Below are 22,511 nucleotides of genomic sequence, written 5' to 3'. Positions count from 1 at the left end.
TTGACAACACCAAATGCTGGTGAAGGTGTGGAGCAAGAGGAACTCTCATTAATTGTTGATTGGAGTGCAAATGGTACAGTCACTTTGGATGACAGTTTGGTGGTTCCTCAGAAACTAAATGTACTCTTAACCTATGATCCAGAAGTTGCATTCTGTGTTATTTACCCAAAAAGTTGAAAAATTATGTCCACATAAAACTTGTACATGGATTTTTATAGTAGCTTTATTCATAATTGTCAATCCTTAGAAGTAACCCAGATGGAATGGATAAATAAACTGTGGTATATCCAAACAATGTAGCAGTATTTAATGCTAAAAAGAAATAAGCCATCAAGCTATAAAAAAGATATAAACTTAAATGGATATTTCTAAGTGAAAGAATCTGAAAAGTCTACATACTATATAAGCTCATCTATGTGACATCTGAAAAAGACAAGACTGTGAAGACAGTAAAAGATGAGTGGTTTCTAGGGTTTGAAGAAAGGGATGAATAGGTAGAGTATAGACAAATTTTAGGGTAGTGAAACTATTCTGTATGATACCATACATGTCATTAACCATTTCTTAATATTTATAGAATGTACAACATCAAGAATGAAGCCCATGTAAACTATGGACTTCAGGTGATAAGAATGTGTCAACATAGGTTCATCGATTGTAAAATATGAGTACCACTCTGATAGTGGAGGAGTTTTTCAGGGCTGGGGGTATGTAGGAACTCTCTGCACATTCCACTCAATTTTACTGTGAACCTAAAATTTCTCTAAAAAATAAAGTCTGTTAAAAATAGTGAATTTCATCAAAACTACAATGAGATATAACCTCATACTTGTCAAAATGACTAAAATCAACAACACAAGAAACAACAGGTGTTGCCAAGGATGTAGAGAGAAAGGAACTCTCCTGCCTTGTTGGTGGGAGTGCAAACTGGTGCAACCACTCTGGAAAACAGTATGGAAGTTCCTCAAAAAGTTAAAGATAGAAATTCCCAATGATACAGCAATCAAACTATTTGGTATTTACCCAAAGAATACAAAAACACCAATTCAAAGGGATACATGCACCCCTATGTTTATAGCAGCATTATTTCAATAGTCAAGATATGGAAACAGCCCATGTCTATCAATAGATGAATCGATAAAGAAGATTTACATATATATATATATATTAGTCACCCATAAAAAAGAATGAAATCTTTCCATTTACAACAACATGGATGGAGCTACAGACTACAATGCTAAAGAAAACAAATAAGTCAGAGAAAGATAAATGCATATGCTTTCACTTATATGTGCAATTTAAGAAACAAATCAGCAAAGGAAAAAAAAGAAAGAAAGGCAAATCAAGAAATAGACTTAATTATAGAGAACAAACTGATGGGATGGTGGGTGGGGTGATGGGAATAAAAAATAAATTAATAGGTGATGGAGATTAAGGAGTGCTCTTGTCATAATGAGAACTGGGTGATGTATGGAATTCTTGAATTACCAAATTGTACACCTAAAGCTAATATAACAATGTATGTTAACTAAATGGAATTAAAATGAACACTTAAGCCAAAAGACAGTGAATTTCCAATGTTCTTTGTCTCATGTTTCTTTTCCTCAGGACTATCTATTAAGGAATTTATATTTATATGTAATAAATATTGTTTATATATATATATACACACACACACATATATATCAAGTATATATATATATATATATATATATATATATATATATACTATGCTGATACATTAATCCCCAATAAACTTTAGATGACTTCATGATTTGAATTAGCCTTTTCAGTTCACTTACTGTATTTCTAAATTGACCCAATAATAGGTGGCTACATTTATGGTCCCAAATATATTTATTTTAGGTCTATAAATTACTTTGGGGTTTAAAGTTTTCCTAGAATATAGACTTTCTTTCTTCTTTTTATTTTTACTTTTTTAGAACTGAATATTTTTTGGAAATAGATTGTTTCAGTGGTATAGCCTCAGGATGTTAAAAGGACACAGATGTGACAGTTGAAATGAAAACTGAGTAAAAATGGAATTCAAGGCCTTAGGTTTATTTCTTAGTTGTGATCTTCACTATTTATGTAAGCTTGGGAAAGCCCTTAATTTTCTTAGATTTAATTTCTTCCTTTCTATAATAGAAACAAGGAGGTTCATCTTGCATCCTTACTATGATAATCACTGTGATAATGAAGTGTGCATCCTTACTGAGAGAGCAGAAAGAGGAGGGAGGAGGGAGCCAAGTTTAGTGACTATTAAACAGTCAATATTCAGAAATGGTTACTATACATTGAGCTCTTAATATATGGCAGGTGCACTGTTAAATATTTTGTGAATTTTAATCAAAATGCCAACATGATAAAGACATTTTATCTCCATTTTATGAATAGGAAAACAGAGGTTCAAAAAATCTTAACAATTTTCCAAGGTCATGTGGCTAGAAATAATAATGTTCAAAATCATGTCAGTCTGATTAACCAGTATACCAACCGCCTGGGATGTCCTAGCACTGATTGATGGATGGGAATACACATATATCCGCAAGCAGTAAAATGTTATATTATTTATTCCTCTCCATTACAGTCTGACTGACATGACAGAAACAGAGTAAAAATCAAAATGGAATGGTATGCAGGATGTGTTTCAAATATGAGGTGAATAGCAACAGAAAAAGAAAAAAAAAATCTAGTCTATGGAAAAAAACGTGAATGGAAACCATGGAGGTAGGTCCTGCCCATAGCTTCATCTTCCCCCCACCCCTGTATTTTTTCCCTTAGCATGCATTAAAAAATGAGAAAGAGTTGAAAAACATTGAACATTTCTTAGCAGAAATTATGGAAGAAAGTGGTTGCCTAGCAGCAAAAATATACTGCTTTGACATTATAGTGAGGGTTGGATGAAACATTAAAATAGTTCATTTTTAAAAACTGAGGGTTGCTTTGGAAATGTGAGGACATCTGGTCTTTTTTTAGAAGTTTTTTTATAAGAGGCTTTGTATTAGTTTTACATGCTGTGTAACAAATTACCAAAAACCTGGAAGCTTAAAGCAACACTCATTTTATTATTTCATGGTGTCTCTAGGCCTAAAGTCTGGGCACAGCTTAGTGGGCTCCTCTGCTCAGGGTCTGTCAAGGTGTCAGCAGCTCTGTGCCCATATCAGTAGGCTGGACTAGAAAGGATCAGGATCCAGGCTTGGAGGTTTGAGCAAAACTCATTACCCTGAGACTGTAAAATTCCTGGTGGATTACTTCTTCAGAACCACAGAGAAATCTCTCCAATTCGGAATCCTTACCTTCAAGGAAAGTCTAGGCCTGCTTTTTATAGGATTCACCTGATTAGGTGAGGCCCACCTAGGATAACTTCTTTGATTATTCAGACACCTGGTTAAAGACCATAATTATATTTGAAAAACCAATTTACCTTTGCAATATAACTTAATGTAATTATAGGATTGATATCCAATTAACTTGGCATATTCTGTTGGTTAAAAGCAGATCACAGTTTCCACCAACCCTCCAGGGGCAGGTACTAGGTTTCAAAAATCATGGGGAACACCCTATGGTTTGCCCACTATAGACACAATCTGTTAGCTCTATCTTTATTGTCCTTATCACCAGTGAGACAAAGGGGTAAAAGAGTAACATTAAGATTGTTTCACCTTTTAATTGATTAGCATTCTTTTATTAGACAAATTGTCTTTATAGTAATTTTTAAAAATAATTATCCATGAATCAGATAAAAATAACTTCTTAATTCTTAAAGTACCTGTGAATTATCCATGATATATGTAAACAGGAAATAAGCAATGATTCTTAAAAAACAAACAAAACAACCCCAAAAAACAGATGTAAGGAAGATCCTAAAACCACCAAAAAAGTAAAGCTATTTCGCTCATTTTAATAAACATTTTACCTCTAATCAATCCATGTTATTAGAATAGAGATTATTAGATTTTCCAGTATGTTTTATGTGTCAGGATATGAAAAGAAAATTAATGCATGAGTATAAACTAGATGTATTATTTATAAAAAAAAAAGAATATCAACTTTGATGGTGAGCTAAATTATTTTCAAGAGACAATACGTTTATCTTAACAAAATTATTTTATCCAAATATGCCACATAAATATTTTTCATGTTGCATTAATTTTTGACCACAAACTATTTAATTAACTTGGTATTTTGCATTTATTTCTTGGGCAGAATTAATGCATAATTCTTTGTACATTTTTCCCTATAGAATAATCTTGCATAGCTTGATAAATTAGGTTCATTGAATAGATACAAGTGTCAAAAATAATTTTCCTTATGGTTTTAAATGGGATAAAATGCACTTAAGAAAAAAAAGTCACAGAACCTGGTTGAATTAGTATAATTGCTTTACTTTAATTTGTGTTTTATTTACCATACAGTTTCTTTCTGGCTTCTAGATATCTTGGTTTTAATTGAAAAAAAAAATAATAAGTAATGGAAAGTACAATCAGACTTTCAATTTTTTACAAATGGCTTCAATTAAAAAAAAAATCTCAAACTCAAATGACTTATTACTTATATCCATTAAAATCCTAATGTATTTTGATTATAGAAATGTAGTACCATGAGCAAATCCAACCTGAGTCCTATAGCTTTCTGAGATTACCTTTCTTTTATAAATAAATAATAAATTAATTAATTAAATAAATAATAATAAATAATTCCCTATGGGAAGTCAATATTTTCAACATTTTGAAGTTAACCAATGATGGTGTTTACTTTTTCTTGTTTACTACCTGTTACCTCTTCTTCTGATTTGCTACTTCACTCCTCAATTCTCATTCTCTGGTTCTCTCTCCTATTTAAAAAATTAATTTGTATTTTTATCAAAGTTATTTATGCACATAGTTTAAAGAGTTAAAATGTTTTACAAGATATTTATATTAAAAATAGTAACTCTTGTACACTCAAATCCAATTATGTTTCTCCTATGACAACTTTCAAGACTCTTAGCTTATACTTTTGGTATTTATCTATATATAGGCATCTGTCCAATACAGAAAGTATTGCTGTATTCCAACAAACAGGGATCCTAGAGGTCAGATCTAAACATAAATTAAGGAGTAGTAAGTAAGGAAAGTATAATTCTTACATTTAAAAATCAACTTATTGTTTACTGCCAGAATTGATTCCTTTTTATACGTATTCTCACTACCTATTGCCTAGAACTCTTATAGAATTGCTGCATTGCATTTCTAGTCAATTTTATGATCTGCTTTCCCATTAGACCATGAGGTCCTTCAGTGTCCTTGATATTCATATTTAAAACTGAATTTTCTAAGAGAATACGGGCTATATAGTAGATGCCTAAAAAATACTTAACTAAGTCAATATTTTAACACTTTTTGGTTGTCTACCTGTAATACATTGTATGCTTACTTGCTATTGTATAGACTCTTTGGGGACCTCTAATTCTTTAGGTTTCAAGAGTTGTGAAGCACCTCCTGGAGAGTCATCACACTCAAGTACCATCCCTGTCTTATTGCTGAAACTCTGAGATCCCAAGGTTTCGTTTTCAAGTTCATACACTGCAAAGGGAAACATACAAAATAAAACAATTATCATCCTTATCTCATAAAATCTCTTAGCAGCAACATAAAACTGAGAGAAAGACCTATCACCCAAGAAGAGAAGGGTAATTGGGGAAAACCAGCGATGTTGCCATGCTTCCCTACAAATATTTTAATGTCAATTTTGAGGTATCATGGAATCTCTGGCAACCAGTAGTCTGTTTTACCACTGGCAATTTCAGAACAGACACCCAGGTGGAATTCTAGTCTACATTTAATGTTTTTCACAAAATAGTTTCATAGTAACCCAATAGACATTCTAAAATATAGACAATTAAAATAGTTAAGAAAGAATATCTACCTGTGCAAAACATCATTCAAACATTTTAAACAGATTATTTCTAATCCTTTTAAAAATAGATACAGAGAATATTAGGACTGGCTACAAGTAACAGAAGGCAAGTTGATTTAGGTTAAGAAAAATGGCAGGGAGGGGGGCTCACCATTAGGATACAGGAGTGGGTAATAGAGTCCGAGGATAGATATATAAGGAGAAGTGGGAAAAACTGAAACCAGAAACTTGACATTTGTCAGAAATGTTATGTTTCTTCTTTTGTCCTGTTTTTCCCTGTACACTGCTTGGCTTATATTTGTAAGCCTAGTCAACACTAAGGACCTGAGGTGCTGGTGCAGGCCAGTTTAGGAATTCCCCAGTGTAATCTGGCAATAACATATATTAGAATAATATATGTTATAATTGACTATAAAATCTTATTGGCCTTGATGTCCAAACAAAAGTCAGAGAAAATAATTTATGGTATAGAAATATCAGTATAGGAGACAGTACTGTGATTTAGAGCACTGTTCAATAATTAGCACAACTTCAGTTCAGAGAGAAACATTTATTATTGCTATTATTATAGCCGGTATGGCTGTAGATGTTCAGCCAAATCCAATCATGTTTTTTTCTTTTCCCTTGGCAGTAAAAATAATAGATGGTAGCCATTGTACAATTAGTCTAGATCTTGCATTTAATTTGTCCCCTGAAGGTCTAAATGGAAAAAGAAATGACCATTTTCAATGCCATTTCTTGAGTTTGTGATATTTTTGCTCTTTCTAATTTGCAGAACAATCATAGTCATTGCATCTCTTATAATTCCATTTATGTTGGAGTACACAGAATCCTCTGGGCACTATTTTTTGGAATTTGAAAACTATATTGTATTATGTTAGAGACTATTTTAAATTGTATTAATTATAAAATCAAGCAATACATCATTTCATGAAGCCAAAAAAGGTATTGTAGAATATTATTAGCAGGACAATATGTGTCTTCAAAAAATAATATATGGATAAGTTTAAGGATATACTTTTCAAAAAGTTTTGAAATACTTTAGAGTTGATATTTGTAGAACAGATACCTACTACGGAAGCCATATTTTATGGCCCTAAATGTTTGCAACTCATAAAAAGTATTTGTAATTCATAAAAATATACGTTCTAAAGTAATTATAAATGAATTTAGGATTTGCCAATCAAATATTTTGGCTACTTTTATCATGTATCAATATATATTGATATTTTGATTAGACAAATATTTAATGTTCATTCTGTAACTGAACAATAATTTATTAAATATCTGGTATGTGTATCATGTGATTAAAAGTTAACCAAGTGTGAGATATAAATTTTCTTCATAATGTATCCAGTGAAGTCAGAAAAAGAAATGTCTTTAAAATACATATGTAACAAAAACAAAATTGAATAAAAACCTCAGAAACAGAAGGGAGTGATTCTTTCTCACTGAAGCATATTAGAGAAAGAAAGTGTAACTATGTTTTTGTTTTTAAGTATCCATTTTACATAAGAAAAAAAATTGGTTTCAGATTACACGAAGAATCAATCTTCCAAGATTCAATCACATAGATAGAGTCTGAAATTAAAACCCATGTCACTTGGTTTTTACTTCATTGTTCCTGTCATTTGCTGCCTTAAAAAAACTCTTCCATGAGAAAATCTGATTAACAGAGCATTAAGGGATGAGAAGTCATTTATACTGTGAACAAAGAGGGGCAATGGAGGACAGTTATGGCAGGATGAAGAGCATGTGGGTATAAATGAAGGGTATTAAACTTGAAGAAATGAGGAGGACAGTAGACGTTTAAATTATGATTGCCTTTTAAACCATTCCAAATATGAACTGCATGGTGAATTGTAGGTAAAACAAGAAAAAATACTGAAGAGATATATTTGTTAAGAAAGTAATTTCAGCATCCTTAAGAAGTAATCGACGGATAAGGAAGAAATGAGACACAGAGATCAGATAGCTTATTCTTGTTTTGAGTCCAGATTAGAAATGAAGCCACCGGGAAAGCAGGAGATGGAGGCATTAAAGAGATAATCAAGATCAAATCGACCCAATGGGTAAGTGAGGAAAGAGATAAAACGGAATGTCAAAAGGGAAGGATGAAGTGAATAATTATTAGTTTTGTTTATTTATAAACTATTACGCTGATAGATTTATTTTATACTACATTCATCCAGCATTTCTTTGTGCTTGGCATTAAGGGTAGTACAACACTAAAAATGTAAATGTAAGAAAACAGTTTACTATAGCTTTACAAGGTAAAGAATATACCAACTACTTCAGATTGGTTTTGTGAAGACCAGCACAAAATATTCTGGTTTTGTTTACTTTTTACTCCCTCATCCACCCAAATGTTTGTGGGGGGGGGGGCATTTATTTTATATTAAGCTGTATGGTAGGTAACGTGTGTTCAATAATAATCATAGTAGACATAGTGGTTGTCTTCAGAAGCTTATAGTTAGTGTGTGAAACAGATATTCAAATAATTAAATGAGCAGAGAAGTAAATGCTAGAAGAAGGAGGAAATGATTCTGTAAGATATTTTTTAGAGGAAGTTAAGCTTCCTCTAAGCTTACTCCAGTAAGAGTAAATCTTTAGGAACAAATTCATGATGAAAAATCTGAAGATGATAAGGGTTTACTTGGGTGAAGTAGGGGGGAAAAGTACCTCATGTAAAAACATTTATTCTGTTCACTTTCAGTGGTTGTACAATAATGCTGGATTGGTGAACTTTGGTGACTAGAGTTCTCTATGCTTAGTTACCTTTGGCATACCTGAAAATATGTTAGTCATTTTGACTTGAATTTACCATTAATTAACAGTGAAAAATAAAAGGAAGAGGTACAAAATAAATAAATAAAACTGAATAATTCATAATTACTTTTTCAAAAGCCCTGTTTAAAACACAAACATGTGCTTGCATATACACAGACCCACACACACAAAGAAACCATGCTAAGACCATGAGGCTATAAATACGGATAGTAACTTTCACTTAATATGCTTTACATTTTTTGTTTTAAAATATAATAAATATTAATCACGTGCTAAACATGTACCTTTCTATATGTCATTGTAAGTATGATTAATCAGATATAACTATTACTTGGTTCTTTGGATACTGAACAAAATTTATGAATTTGAAAATAGCAGTTATTTTTTCCCCATTTCTTAGGTGAAGCTTTAATTCACTCAAACCAACTAGACTAGATCAATTTTTTTTTTAATGTAAAGCATGAATCATTTGGTCATTTGGTAAAGTAAATTTTAAAATTGACTTGAAAAGCTTTTCCAGTAGAATAAAAGTGCTAGATGTGAAAATGCATAATATTCTTTCTTGCTTTTAAATATGCCTACTCAGATGGAATCATCAAATTTTACACCTGAAAGAGAGCTGTGATTATTTAATCAAATCCCCACATTTCACAGATGAGCAGTCTTCTCCAATTTTAAAAAGCTCCCCCCTTCCCCTGCACTCTTTTATGGACTTTAGTTTCCATCAAAGAACTAATTAATGATGTGGAAGAAACTCATATTTACCTTTTATTTTGAAGAAACATGTTATTATTGCTTTAACATTTACAATATCTAAAAACTCTAATAGGACAGGAAGAATGTTCCAGTAACCTGAAAACCACCCTCTCATTTTATACTTTCAGTTTCCTTTTTAATCCAAGACAGTGAGAGAGGGAAAGTGGAATCAGGTCATTTTCCGAAAGTTCTCACTTCTTTCTTATCAGAAGATGAAAATCAATAATTGAACGTAAAGATAGATTCAGATGGGTGGAACAGACAAGATAAGTGTTGTTCTGCTGAAGAAAGTGGCAAGAATCATCTTATTCTGATGTTTAGTTAATAAAATTCCCTATTTCACAACTCTATACCCACTACAAATCAAGCTTAATAGTGGCTCTTCAATAAAATCTTAACTTCTAACATAGACTTTGAATGCTTTCACCAATTATTTTCTCAGCTTAACCCAATTATTCTTTTTTTCTCTCTTGCAACTGATTATCCATAGCCCCAAAAAGCTGCCTAGAAGATTCAGGAAAAAGAAAAACACATGAAGCTAATAATTTCCTTAATTTCTTTAAAATAATAATCATCATCTTTATCATCATCATGATTTTTTTAACTTAATAAAACTTATGGCATCTTACAAAAAAAGTGTGTGAGTATTAATGACTTGAACCCTTACTGATACTCATTAGACTAACATATTTATATATGAGGAATAAACAAGACTGCTGGCATCCTATCTATTTTTTGTTGTTGTTGTTTTTGATTACCCAGCATTTATTCCTAATATTCCTTGCCCCAAATCTCCAGTTCTGTTCAGATATCTACATGAACTGACCAGAGCCTTAGAGAAAGACTCCTTCATCTCTAACCAAAGTATAAGTCTTATTGGTCTAAAGACCATAATCTCATTCCCCTTGACAGCTTTTGGTTTACAAAGAACATGCTACCCAATTTCGACCAATGTGATTTGAGGAAAAATTTGCTGGGGTAGAGGGGTTTAGACAAGTTCTCCTCCCTGCTAAAAGAGATGCATAACAAGTGATCTTCTTTTCTGGGCATTATCATAGAAGAAACTTCTGTCTTTATCTTGCTCCCAGCCTGAAGAAGGAAGACAGCAGAACTAAGAGAAAGAAATCACATAGCATACATCACCATCAAATGCCCCAATTTATCTCTGGGTTTCTGTTATGTGAGATAATGTATTCCCTGTGGTTTAAGCAAGTTTCAGTAAAGCTTTCATTTCTTGAAGCAGAGGTTATCTTAAGTGATGTAGATGGGATAATTATTATTTAGCTAGAGTTAAAGAATTTCACTTGAAATTTTCCATGTTTGTTTGGCCTTCTCAAATGATTCCTTTATATGAGGAAATAGATTTTCATTAATATCACTTATATGTGCATTGCAATCTTAAGAAAAATACAGTGTAGGACTGCATCCTATTTCTGCTCAAGCTGCCCGTGAGCTTGGTGTTTGGCAAAAAACATAAAGCAAAAAATAGGTTATCCAAAGCCTGAATGCGTTATTTGGAGAGGAAACAGCTGTTTTTAAAGTTCTTTTGTAACAATATTTTGATGATATGTGAAGTAGAAACATATGAATTAAATTTCCCATAAATCAGTGCTTAAACTAATGAAAATGATTAGAACATATTTTTACCAAAAAACCAGATATCCCAAAAAATCACTGAAGATATCCCCAACTTTTTTTTCTAAGTTTAATCAATTCACTGTAAAAATTTAAGGAGTTAGAAATAACTAAATCAAGGTCACAAATGAGTATGAAAAATCTTGGCAAGTCATACCAAAACATAGACTGAAGTTGGGTAAAGAGTAACACTTCTTCTCACACTCAGAGTAAAAAGTAAGCAAACTTATGATCACCTCTGACTCATATATTGGGAATGTAGCTTTTTTTGAAATGTTTGTACAGAAAGAAAGACTAATTGTTTTAAGTTTTAAATGTTAAAGTACATGCCTTATTTCTCTTGGGACACATTCCATCAGAACAATAGCTAGAGATAATATGCTGCTCTCAGGATATCCTTCCAGTACAAGCTGGCATTTTGCAGTTTATAACTGATATATAACAGTATAAACAAGAAGAAATATAGCCCTCCCTAGGACTGCCAAAAAGACATATTTCTCTTTTCCTCATTACTACAATTTTCAACTTTTTCATTAAAACTTTCTTATACCTCTTTGGCTTTTTTGAAGACATACTTGAAATCACTTACTCCTCAGTGTTTTAGTTAGGATAAAAAAAAAAAAAACTTTTTTAAGTGTGAGTAATTAAAACAGACCAGATTTTGCTTTTCAATCTGTTATAACTCAATTTCAATTTTTTAAGCACTTAGATGGCTAGTGCTGTACTCAGTGTAGAATGCTTGATGTTAGCAGGATAGCACTGTGGCTGGCCTCTCTATGCTCTGTCTTTAGCAAAGGTAGAAAGTTAAACAAGTCATAACCCCAAATATGTCTAGGGCTATAATATGGGAGTCCAAGATCCAGTAGAATCACAGAGCATTGCATCAAGTTAGTTCAAAAGAATCAAGAAAGACTTCTTAAAGTAAATGATCTTAAGTTGTCATGTTTTTCAAATTGGAGTCTATAAAAATTAATTTAGCAAATCAAGAAGAGTAGAAGAAAATATAAACTATAGATTGCATGGCATACAAAATGTGTGATTATTTTTTCATGAAACTTTTTTTTTTTCAGTTGTGTTTGTGTGTGAGAGAGCTTAGGGCTTCAAAAGAAAAAAAATATATATATATATGATGAATCATGCCTCCAAATGTGTTTAAAATCCACTAGTCTAAAGCATGAACACAAATTCAGTAATCAAAAATAAGAAATAAGAATTTTTATGGCAGGACTATGAGTTTTTCTGGCAGAGAAAAGCATGTGCAAATGCCCAGGAATATAAAAGTTTGTGTAATTCTAGAAGATGCAAGAAGTTCAGAAATGGTGGAAGAGTTGAGTCAAACAGTAGTGAATGAAGGAGGGAGGTTGGTGGCTGAATTCAGGGCAGAAAAAGAGTGATAAAGCTTCATCCTATAAGCCATGCCATAAAGTCTGGGTATTATTTTTGGAGCAATTGTTACCTGCCTAATGGTTTTAAGCAGGAGGACATGATCATGATTGCATGTTAGAGAAAAGTTCTGATTGTATTTTACAAAATCAATATTGGAGGTTTGAGGTTTGTAGTAATTCAGATAGCCTGCTCAAACGAAGTGATTTGGAGGCTATGGAGGGGTGGATGGATCTAATGCCTGGTGAAAAGAATAGTAGAAAGATTGATGTTTGGCTGTGTGAAGGAAGGGAGAGGGAAGTGCCTGGAATGCCTGTCAAATTGCAGAGGTGCTAACTCTAGCTGTGATGGTAAACAATGGAGAAGAAACAGATTTGGTGGATAAGGAGAACACAAATATTCAGGTTGGGACATTTGACTGCTAAATCTGCTCATCCTCAAAGAAATAGTAAAGAGACTTCAAAAGGTTTTCCCTAAGTATTAATTCCTGGTGCAGTGCTCTGGAAGGTTTTCTAAATTAGGAGCTCCATTTTCCAATTTCTGTACATTTCAACATAGGTTCTGCCACTCTGTTTTTCTCTCCATAGTTTCACTAATAATGATTAATAAGTGATATTTCAGTATGCTAGACTTCTGAACTTTAAATTTTATTTTCAAACTAAAATGCATTTTTCTATAGGAAAGATGTAAAGTTAGTAATCACTGTGTTAAAAACAGTTTAACAAAAACAATCTTCAATATGACATATCCAACTATCCAATGCATGGCAGTCTTGAAGCTTAATTTTTTTATATTTAGATACACAAAATGAGAATCGTTTATTGTTTAAGCAGATTCATGTGTTTTAAAAAAGAGAAACTAAATTGTATATAAAATTTTTCTTTTGAAAAAAAAAAAGTGGAGATACTTTTAGACACATCAGTAGTTTTGTGGATATATACATTTTTTAAAAATCCAACAAATTCACAGTTATACTACATCATCGTAATGAAGACGTTTTCCATTCAGACAATTATAATTTTCTTCTGGTTGGGCACTCACAATGTAACAGAATTCAAGGCGACTTGTCCTTGGTAATTCAAGGGGAAATGTCCATGGAATGTTTTTTGTTCAATTAATTCCTGTTTCTTCAATTTTGGGGTGCATATAGATACAACCTTGATACAAGTTTCTCATGTCAAAAATGTCATTCAGTTCAATAACATTACTTTCCATGTATTAGATGATTACCATGAGAATGGAGTTCTGTATCACATCTTTACTGCCCTAAAAAGATTTATGTTCCTGTTGGGAGGATCAGCCTTCTTTGAAGGTGAATGGTCCAAGGAAAATGTTCCTGTGAACCAATCCCACACTTCCCTGGAGGGACAGTTAGGTTAAAACTAAAATTAAGATTGGATTAAAACCTATAGAATGTAAAAATCCTAATGTGAAAGGGACATAGAACTTTGGTATGAAGTGGCATGCACCCCAGGCCCTGCTTGCACATATACCTGGGCAGCTTGTATACCGTGATGTGGAAACTACATGTTACTGTTCCTGTGTTTGGGGCTTTGTGTTGTTTTGTTTTGTTTTGTTTTGTTTTGAATTATTTCTTCTCTGAAAAACCATGACTCTGAAAATTAAAAGTTTGGCTTTCAACACTAGGGTCCCTGCTATCATTTTTTTTTTTCGTTATTTTGAAAGGTCGAAGCATGAACTCTCCTATCACTCTATTTCTCCAGCAGTGGAGGTTCCTGAGTTTGTGTGAGAAGAGACCTCAGAAATGACCTATAAAACTGACCTCAGTTTCATTTTGTCACAAGAAAGTCCATAGCATACACTACAAACAATTGCAGCAAATATAGTGGAAATCAATTTCCAAAAAAAGGACTAGATAAAACCATAGTAGAGCCTCCAGATAGAAACTAATCCATTAAAATATTTATGTCTTTACAAAAGAAATACTTGTGGTTTACAAAACATTATACTGACATGCAAATATTTATATCATAAAGGAAGGTATAATTAACAAGATTTATCACTGTAAACAGTTATCCAAGAATCTCAAAATAATAACTATATAAACTTAAGGGAATTTCACCACATTATTAACAGAATTAATTTCTGAAAGCTAATATCACAAATAAGTTTATTTTTTTTCTTTCTTGTGTAGTTTAAATATATTTTAAAGTGAGATGGATTATTCATTAGTGGAAAAGAAAAACAATTGTTTTCTTCTGCAAATGCATACTCCATGCTACTATCTGAAGCCCATCCACAAAAGACGTGTGAGCAAATAATCTGTCTAGATTCGACAAACTTTCAACTTTTTAGCTATAGGTTGGGTCTTGCAAGCTAAGAAAACTTCAGGTTAGGTGTGTATCTTCAGTTATTTGCCACAATTCTAATTTCTTATTAATATCAAGATGCTTATCATTATGATTGCTAGTATTATCTTGTGTCTTATGCTCCAATTTAGTAGGAGAGAACTGTCTTTGCAATAGTAAAATATATTTCAATAATATAATTGTGATCCATTTTCTTTCTGTATAAATTCACCTATATAGTACTATATATTTCATAGGTGGACTTTAAAAATCTAGCTCCAAAAAATGCTCAATAACAAGTATTTCCATATCTGGATCCAAAGCTTGGACATTCTACTCAATATATTAGGATGGCAGTTGAGATCAAAAGGTACAAAGTGGTGCTGAAAACCATTCACCCATGCATTTTATGTCTTGGATGTTAACTTACTAACACAGTAGAGGAGTATGTAAACTCTCTCTCTTGCTCTCTCTTTCTCTATTGTCATGAAACCTTCTCTGCAGTTCCCAAAGCTGCAATCCAGTCAGACACATAGAGTAATTCCCTGTTTCAATGCTTTTTCCCTTAGTCTAGTTCAGAATACAAATGCAGACAATATTGCTTTCCCAGAGGCAAGCTAGGAAAATCTTTTTCTTCCTATAATAGAGGCAGAGAATAAGCATTTCAAGGTTGAAACCCACTCATCTGTAAACAGAAATGACACAGATGACATTTACTAGAAAAAAAAATAAGCAGAGATTATCATTTCATAGCCTGCAGTAAATTGAAACTAGTTGCAAAGCTAATACTTCTTTTAGCATACCATTTCCTCTGTCTGATAATGGGTGTTGATCTCTGTTTTGCAGTCCTTCTAATTGCTTTGCTTTTATTTTTAATGAACCCCCATTTCACATACTCATCAGCCACATATGGGGGAAAATTGATGGTGATGCACAATCATTCACAGGTCACGTTCATTAAAGATAAAATGCATCTGGGACTGTGGTCTTAGGAGGTAGCTAAACAGCTTCATTCTTCCTTCCAACTTCCTTTAGCTGTATCTTTCAAGCTCTATAAACCCTTACAGAAAAGGAAAGGAGTTCATGTACATGAAATAAGAACCCCCTGAGTTATTATTATTTAAATTTTTATGTACACTCCTGGGAACTGAGCATATTGATTTGTGTTTGTATCTCCATGCCCTAAAGATTGGGCAGGGTAGAATCTAAAGGGAAATGTAGAGTTTTTGACATGTCAAATACCTGAGTTATCTGAGATCAAACATTATCTGAGATTAGGTTCTTTCAGAAGGGGAAAGTAGAACCATCTGTCTAGAGCTGGAAGCTATTTAAAAATCACACTGAGCCAAGAAATCAGAAAAATAAACTGGACGTGACCTTAGAATAAGGGAATAGAGCATAGGATTTGGAGTTCAAAAACGGGAAGCTTGTTCCGTTTCAGGAGGGCTGTTTAAACTTAAGCAAATAATTCTGAGCATGTTCCTTCACATAGAAAAGGGAGACAGCAATATTATCCAGTGGTGCCACTGCTAGGATAAATTGAGAGAACATCAGGGAAAACCTTCAAACTTATGGCTGTGTCTATGAGGATATTGCATAAAGAAAGGGGGCATTTCACATCCGTTTTAAAGGATGTCTTGTTTAATTGATTTTGTTGGGAAGACTACCCATATGTTTGGGGGGGGGGGGAAAGAATTTACGGTCGTAGCTCATACCTTTCACAAAAACAAGAATAGGTATATGCAAAACTTGAATGTATAAATCTTAACCCAAAACATATTGGAAGAAAATATTTTAATATATGTTTATGAAGTTCAAGTAAGAAAAACCTTAAATTAGACACAAAAAGTGAAACCCTGAATGAAAATATTTGCAGTATAAAACAATTATCACACATGCACATTTAGAAATATAGAGTTATATAGGATCTATTCTTTTGAAAACAATAATAAGACAAACATCCTGATTGGAAATGGGCAAGGAGGTGGACATATGTTTCATTGTAGAGGAAATAAACATGATATTTTATGCATAATTTTAATTGTTTCAATAATCCTTTATTATATTAATTGGGGATGGAGGTGTGAAGAAATGATACTTCTGTATTTTGTTGGAACAGTGTAATTGGGACAGCTACAGAAAGCAATTTGACCCTATAAAATTTGAATGACACTCATTACCTGTCCTAGAGAAATACCCACATCATTGCATAGGAAAGCATATATATGGGCGTTCATCACACCTAGCTTATAACAGCAAAATATTAAGAAAAAAATGTTCATCAAAAAGACGAATGGCATAAAACCATATGATACTCAAATTATGAATAATATGATGTAGTCACCAAAAATTATGAGTTAGTTCCACATATACCAACATGGAAAGAATTGTTAGTTACATTATTGAGTAAAAAGCAATTATTGAATGACATATATTAGATGACACCATTATATCAGAACATGCACAAGATAAGACAATTGAAGGGAGCTCCACAGTTGCCCCGGATTCCTGGCTTGAGAGTTGCCAAGCAGTGGCTCAGAGAGAGGGAATTCAGCACTAGGCAGATGTGGCTGCGTTGAAAGCAACAGAGTGACGGGTCCAGGGAAACCCAAGAAGCTAGAGTTCACAGAACAGAGTGCTAGAAAAGAAAGAGCTTGACAGAAAGAATTCTGGAGATTAACAGAGAGTTCACTCAAGTAATCTGCAGAGTAATGATCAGTGCCTGAATTTGAGGAGGCTACCTTAGCAGAGGAAAGTATCATCAAAAAGAATTAGAGGAAACAGTAACACTGGGCTCATATAAGGAACAAAGCATGTTCCAAAAAGCCATAAGGGAAAACTTTGTAATTAATGGCCATTGGTTAGAATACTTAGAAGGGTTTTACTTCAGAAATGAGAGATAATTACTAGATTAAATGTTGTTCTGGTTCCACCAAAAAATATCAAATGGTTAACATGTAACCCAAACATGTCCCAGTATAAAGCTTCATAATGTATACCTGATCCTTGGGCCAACAGCATGGGCTTGTACTATATGGGTCCACTTATATGCTAATTTTTCTACAGGACAGTATTATAAATGTATATTCTATTTCTTATGATTTTCTTTTCTCTACCTTCGTTTATTCTAAGGATAGAGTATATAACGTACATATACAAAATATGTGTTAATTGGCTATTTATATTATTGGTAAGAGTTTTGGTCAACAGTAAGGTATTAGTAGTTAAGTTTTGGAGGAGCTAAAAGTTACACACAGATTTTTGACTGTGCAGGGGGCTGGTACTTGTAACTCCAATGCTGTTTAAAGGTCCCCTTATATAGGAAGACAAAAACATGTGGCATCAAACAAAGTAAAGTTTTCCAGATATGCAAAGAAGCAAGAAAGTATAAACCATAATGAGGAGGAAAATAAGTCAATCAAAATGGATCCAGAACTGACATAAATGAAAGACTTAAACAAGAATATTGAAGTAGTTCTTGTCACTGCATTCTATAGGTTAAAAAAGATATGTCCATAAAACCCTTCAGAGTGTATTATGAGGAAGAATACAAAAACAATACTAATTAAAAATACCGTCTTTTCATTCTTTTTTATTCTTTCATGCTTAAAATATTCATTAGGTAGTTATTTCATATAGACCTGTATACTAGGCAAGGGGTATTGAATAGGAAGCACAGAAGACATGGTGACTATGTCCAGGTGGCTTACCGTTCAAGGGAAACAAACATAGTAACAATATTGCATAGAGTTTATATTGTATATAAAAGTAAAAATCTATGAGGGAGGGCAACGATAAAAGTATACTACTTTACTCATGTGCAGGTAAACAGGGATAAATTAAAGATGCAAATTATTAAAATAATCACTATAGTAACAAAACGAAGAGTTATAAGTCATAAATTTACACACATAAAATGGATCATAAACTACACTAAAGATGGTAGGAAAATTAGAAAAAAATCAACAATGAAGAACAGATGAAATAAACAGAAACAAATACCACAGTTATAGATTTGTATCTAATCATACTAATAATCATGTCAAATGTAAATAGACCCCCTATTAAAAGGAAGAAAGAGGCATATTGGAGATAAACAGACAAAACTCAATTATAGGCTATAGGAAACTCAATTTAAGTATGAAGATTCGAATAGGATAAAAGAATAAAGAAAAAATATGCCATGCTAAAACTCATCAAAATAAAACTGGCAAAGTCATATTTATACTATCAAAGTAGATTTCAGAATAAAGAATATCACTCAGAATAAAGAATCTCATTTCATACTGATAAAGGGGTCACTTTTTCAAGAAGAACAATAAACAATTTTATAGACTTATGCACTTATAACCGAGCTTCAAATACTTGAAGCAAAAACTGATATAACTTCAAGGAGAAATACACAAATTCACAAACATAATAAGAGATTCAATACCTCTTTTAATTGTTAATAGAATAAGCAGGGAGAAAATCAGCAAGGATATGGTAGACTGAAGAACACTATTACCCAAAGTTAACTTGATCAATTTTTAGGGAACACTACATTCAACAATAACAGAATATGTTGTTGTTGTTGTTTTCAAATATACACGGAACATTTACCAAGATAAACCATAGGTAGATAGTTGCCAGTTTAACAACTGCAAAAAAGGGACACACACTGACATTTGAATTTCAGATAAACATCAAATGATACTTATTTTTTATTAAAGACTTTATTTTTTATAAGTAGTTTTAGGTTCACAGCAAAACTGGAAGAAAGTTACAGAGATATCCCATATGTTCCCTGCACCCACACATGCACCGCCTCTTCTATGATCAACATCTGCCACCAGAGTGGTACGTTTTTTTCAATTCCTGAACATGGATACATGGATACATCATATCACCCCAAGTACCTAGTTTCCATTACCGTTCACTCTAGGTGTCCTACATTCTACGGGTTTAGATAAATGTATAATGACATGTACCTACCATAATACAATTCAGAATATATTCACTGCCTTAAAAATCCTGTGTTCCACATATTTATCTCTTCCTCACCACTAACCCTTGAGAACCACCAGTCTTTTTACCATCTCCACAGTTTTGCCTTTTCTAGAATGTTACACATTTGGAATCATAGAGTTGTAGGCTTTTCAGATTAGATTCTTTTACTTAGCGATATGCATTGAAGGTTCTTCTATGTCCTTTCATGGCTTGATATTTCATTTCTTCCTAGCTTTGAATAATGTTCCATTGTTTGGATGCCCCACTGTTTATTTATCACCTACTGGAGGAAATCTTGGTTGCTTCTAAGTTTGGCAATGATGAGTAAAGCTGCGCTTTATACAGGTTGTACAGGTTGTTGTGTAGACATAAATTCTTAACTCTTACAGGTAACTACCAAGGAGTATGACTGTTGTATTATACGATAAGAATATGTACAGTTCTTGAAAATTAGATTGTGATGATGCTTGCCCAACTCTAAAAATTTACTTAAAAAATAAAAAAAGTATAGTTGTATAAGAAACCACCAAATTGTCTCTCAGAGTGTCTGGACCATTTTGCATTCTCAGCAACAGTGAAGGTGTTTCTGCAGCCTCCACATGAGCATTTGGCATTAACTGTTCTGAATTTTGAACATTCTAATGGATATGTATTAGTACGTCATTACTGTTTTAATTTATACTTCTCTAATGACAGAGGATGTGGAATATTTTTTCATATACTGATTTAGCATCTGTCTATCTTCTTTGGTGAAGTGTCTGTTAAAGTCTTCAGCCTTTTTTTCATTGATTTTATGACTTTTTTTTCTTAACTATTGAGTTTTGAGAATTTTTTATCTATTTTAGATAACAGTTCTCTATCAGAAGTGTCTTTTGCAAATATTTTCTCTCAGACTATGGCCTGTCTTTTCATTTGCTTTATCAACTGATGTTTTTATTTATTTATTTATTTTTATTTTTTATTTTTTAAAGATTTTATTTATTTATTTATTTATTTGACAGAGAGATCACAAGTAGGCAGAGAGACAGAGAGGGGAAGGGAAGCAGGCTCCCTGCTGAGCAGAGAGCTCAATGTGGGACTCAATCCCAGGAGTCTGGGATCATGACCTGAACTGAAGGCAGAGGCTTAACCCACTGAGCCACCCAGGCACCCACTTTTTTATTTTTTAAAGATTTATTTATTTTGAGAGAGAGAGAGAGAAAGAGTCATAAGCAGAAGGGGCAGAGGGAGAGGAATTCCAAGAAGACTCACGACCCCGAGATCCTGACTGGAGCCAAAACCAAGAGTCAGATGCTTAACCAACTGCGTCACTCAGGCAGCCCTCAAATAGTGTTTTTAGTATAACTAGGTTCCATGTTATACTTGAAACATATACTACATAATTATTTAATGTTTATTTAAAATTCAAACTGACCAGACATTGTGCATTTTATATGGAAAATTTAGCTCTAGATCATAAAGGAAAACAGAATTAAATTAGACATTAATAAAAAATATTTTGAAATTCCTAATTATTTGTAATCTAAAACAATTCTATATAGCCAACAGGTCAGAGGAGAAAAAAAAACAGAAAATTGAAAACTATCTTGAAATGAATGAAAATAAAAACACAACATACCAATAACCAATATTCCTAAACAAAGTTGTTTTTTTGTTTTTGTTTTTGTTTTGTTTTTGTGGTTTTTTTTAAGATTTTATTTATTTATTTGTCCCAGAGAGAGAGAACACAAGCGGGGGGGTGGGCAGAAGGCAGAAGGAGAAGCAGGGTCCCTGCTGAGCAAGGAGCCTGATGCAGAACTCAGTCCCAGGACCCTGGGATCATGACCTGAGCCTAAGGCAGATACTTAACTGATGGAGTCACCCAGCTGTCCCATAAAGCTTTTGCTAATCAAATCCAACAGTATATACAACTGACATACTGTGACCAAGTGGTATTCATTCCAGAAATGTAAGATTGATTTAACATTCAAAATGAATCAACATAATTTGTTACAATAGTAAGGAAATAAAACACTATGATCTGAATAGAGACAGAAAAACATTTAACAAATTCCAACATCTATTCTGTTTAGAAACTCCGCAAACTAAGAATGTAAAAGAACTGTCTCAGTGTCAATCTGATAACAGGCACCTATGAATAACCTACAACTAGAATGATACATGACAGTAAAAAATTGGATACTTTCCCCATAAGATCAGAAAGTATCTGATCCCACCACATCTATCCAAAATTGGATGGGAGATTTTAGTCTTTGCAATGAAACAAGGAAAAGAAATACATGTCATCCACATTAAAAAGGAAGAAGTAAGACTGTCTTTATTCACATACAACATAATAATGTATGTATTACTCAACACACCCAAGAACAAATAATCCAATTAAAAATGGGCAGAAGACATGAACAAACATTTCTCCAAAGAAGATATACAGATAGCCAGCAGACACATGAAAAAAAAATGTTCAACATCACTCATCATCAGGGGAATACAAATCAAAACTATAATGAGCTATCACCTCACATCTATCAGAATGGCTAAAATCAAAAACACAAGAAGCAATGAGTTTTGGTGAGGATGTACAGAAAAAGGAACCCTCATGCACTGTTGGTGGGAAGGTAAAATGGTGAAGCTACCATGGAAAGTGGTACACAGGTTCCTTAAAAAAATTAAAAATAGAACTACCTATGATTCAGTAATAGTACTACTGGGCATTTACCCAAAGAATACAGGAACACTAATATGCACTCT

The sequence above is a fragment of the Lontra canadensis genome, unplaced genomic scaffold (assembly GCF_010015895.1).
Source record: "Lontra canadensis isolate GAN:19392208 unplaced genomic scaffold, GSC_riverotter_1.0 scaffold52, whole genome shotgun sequence".
Lineage (NCBI taxonomy): Eukaryota > Metazoa > Chordata > Mammalia > Carnivora > Mustelidae > Lontra > Lontra canadensis.
Note: the sequence above shows the minus strand (reverse complement) of the source record.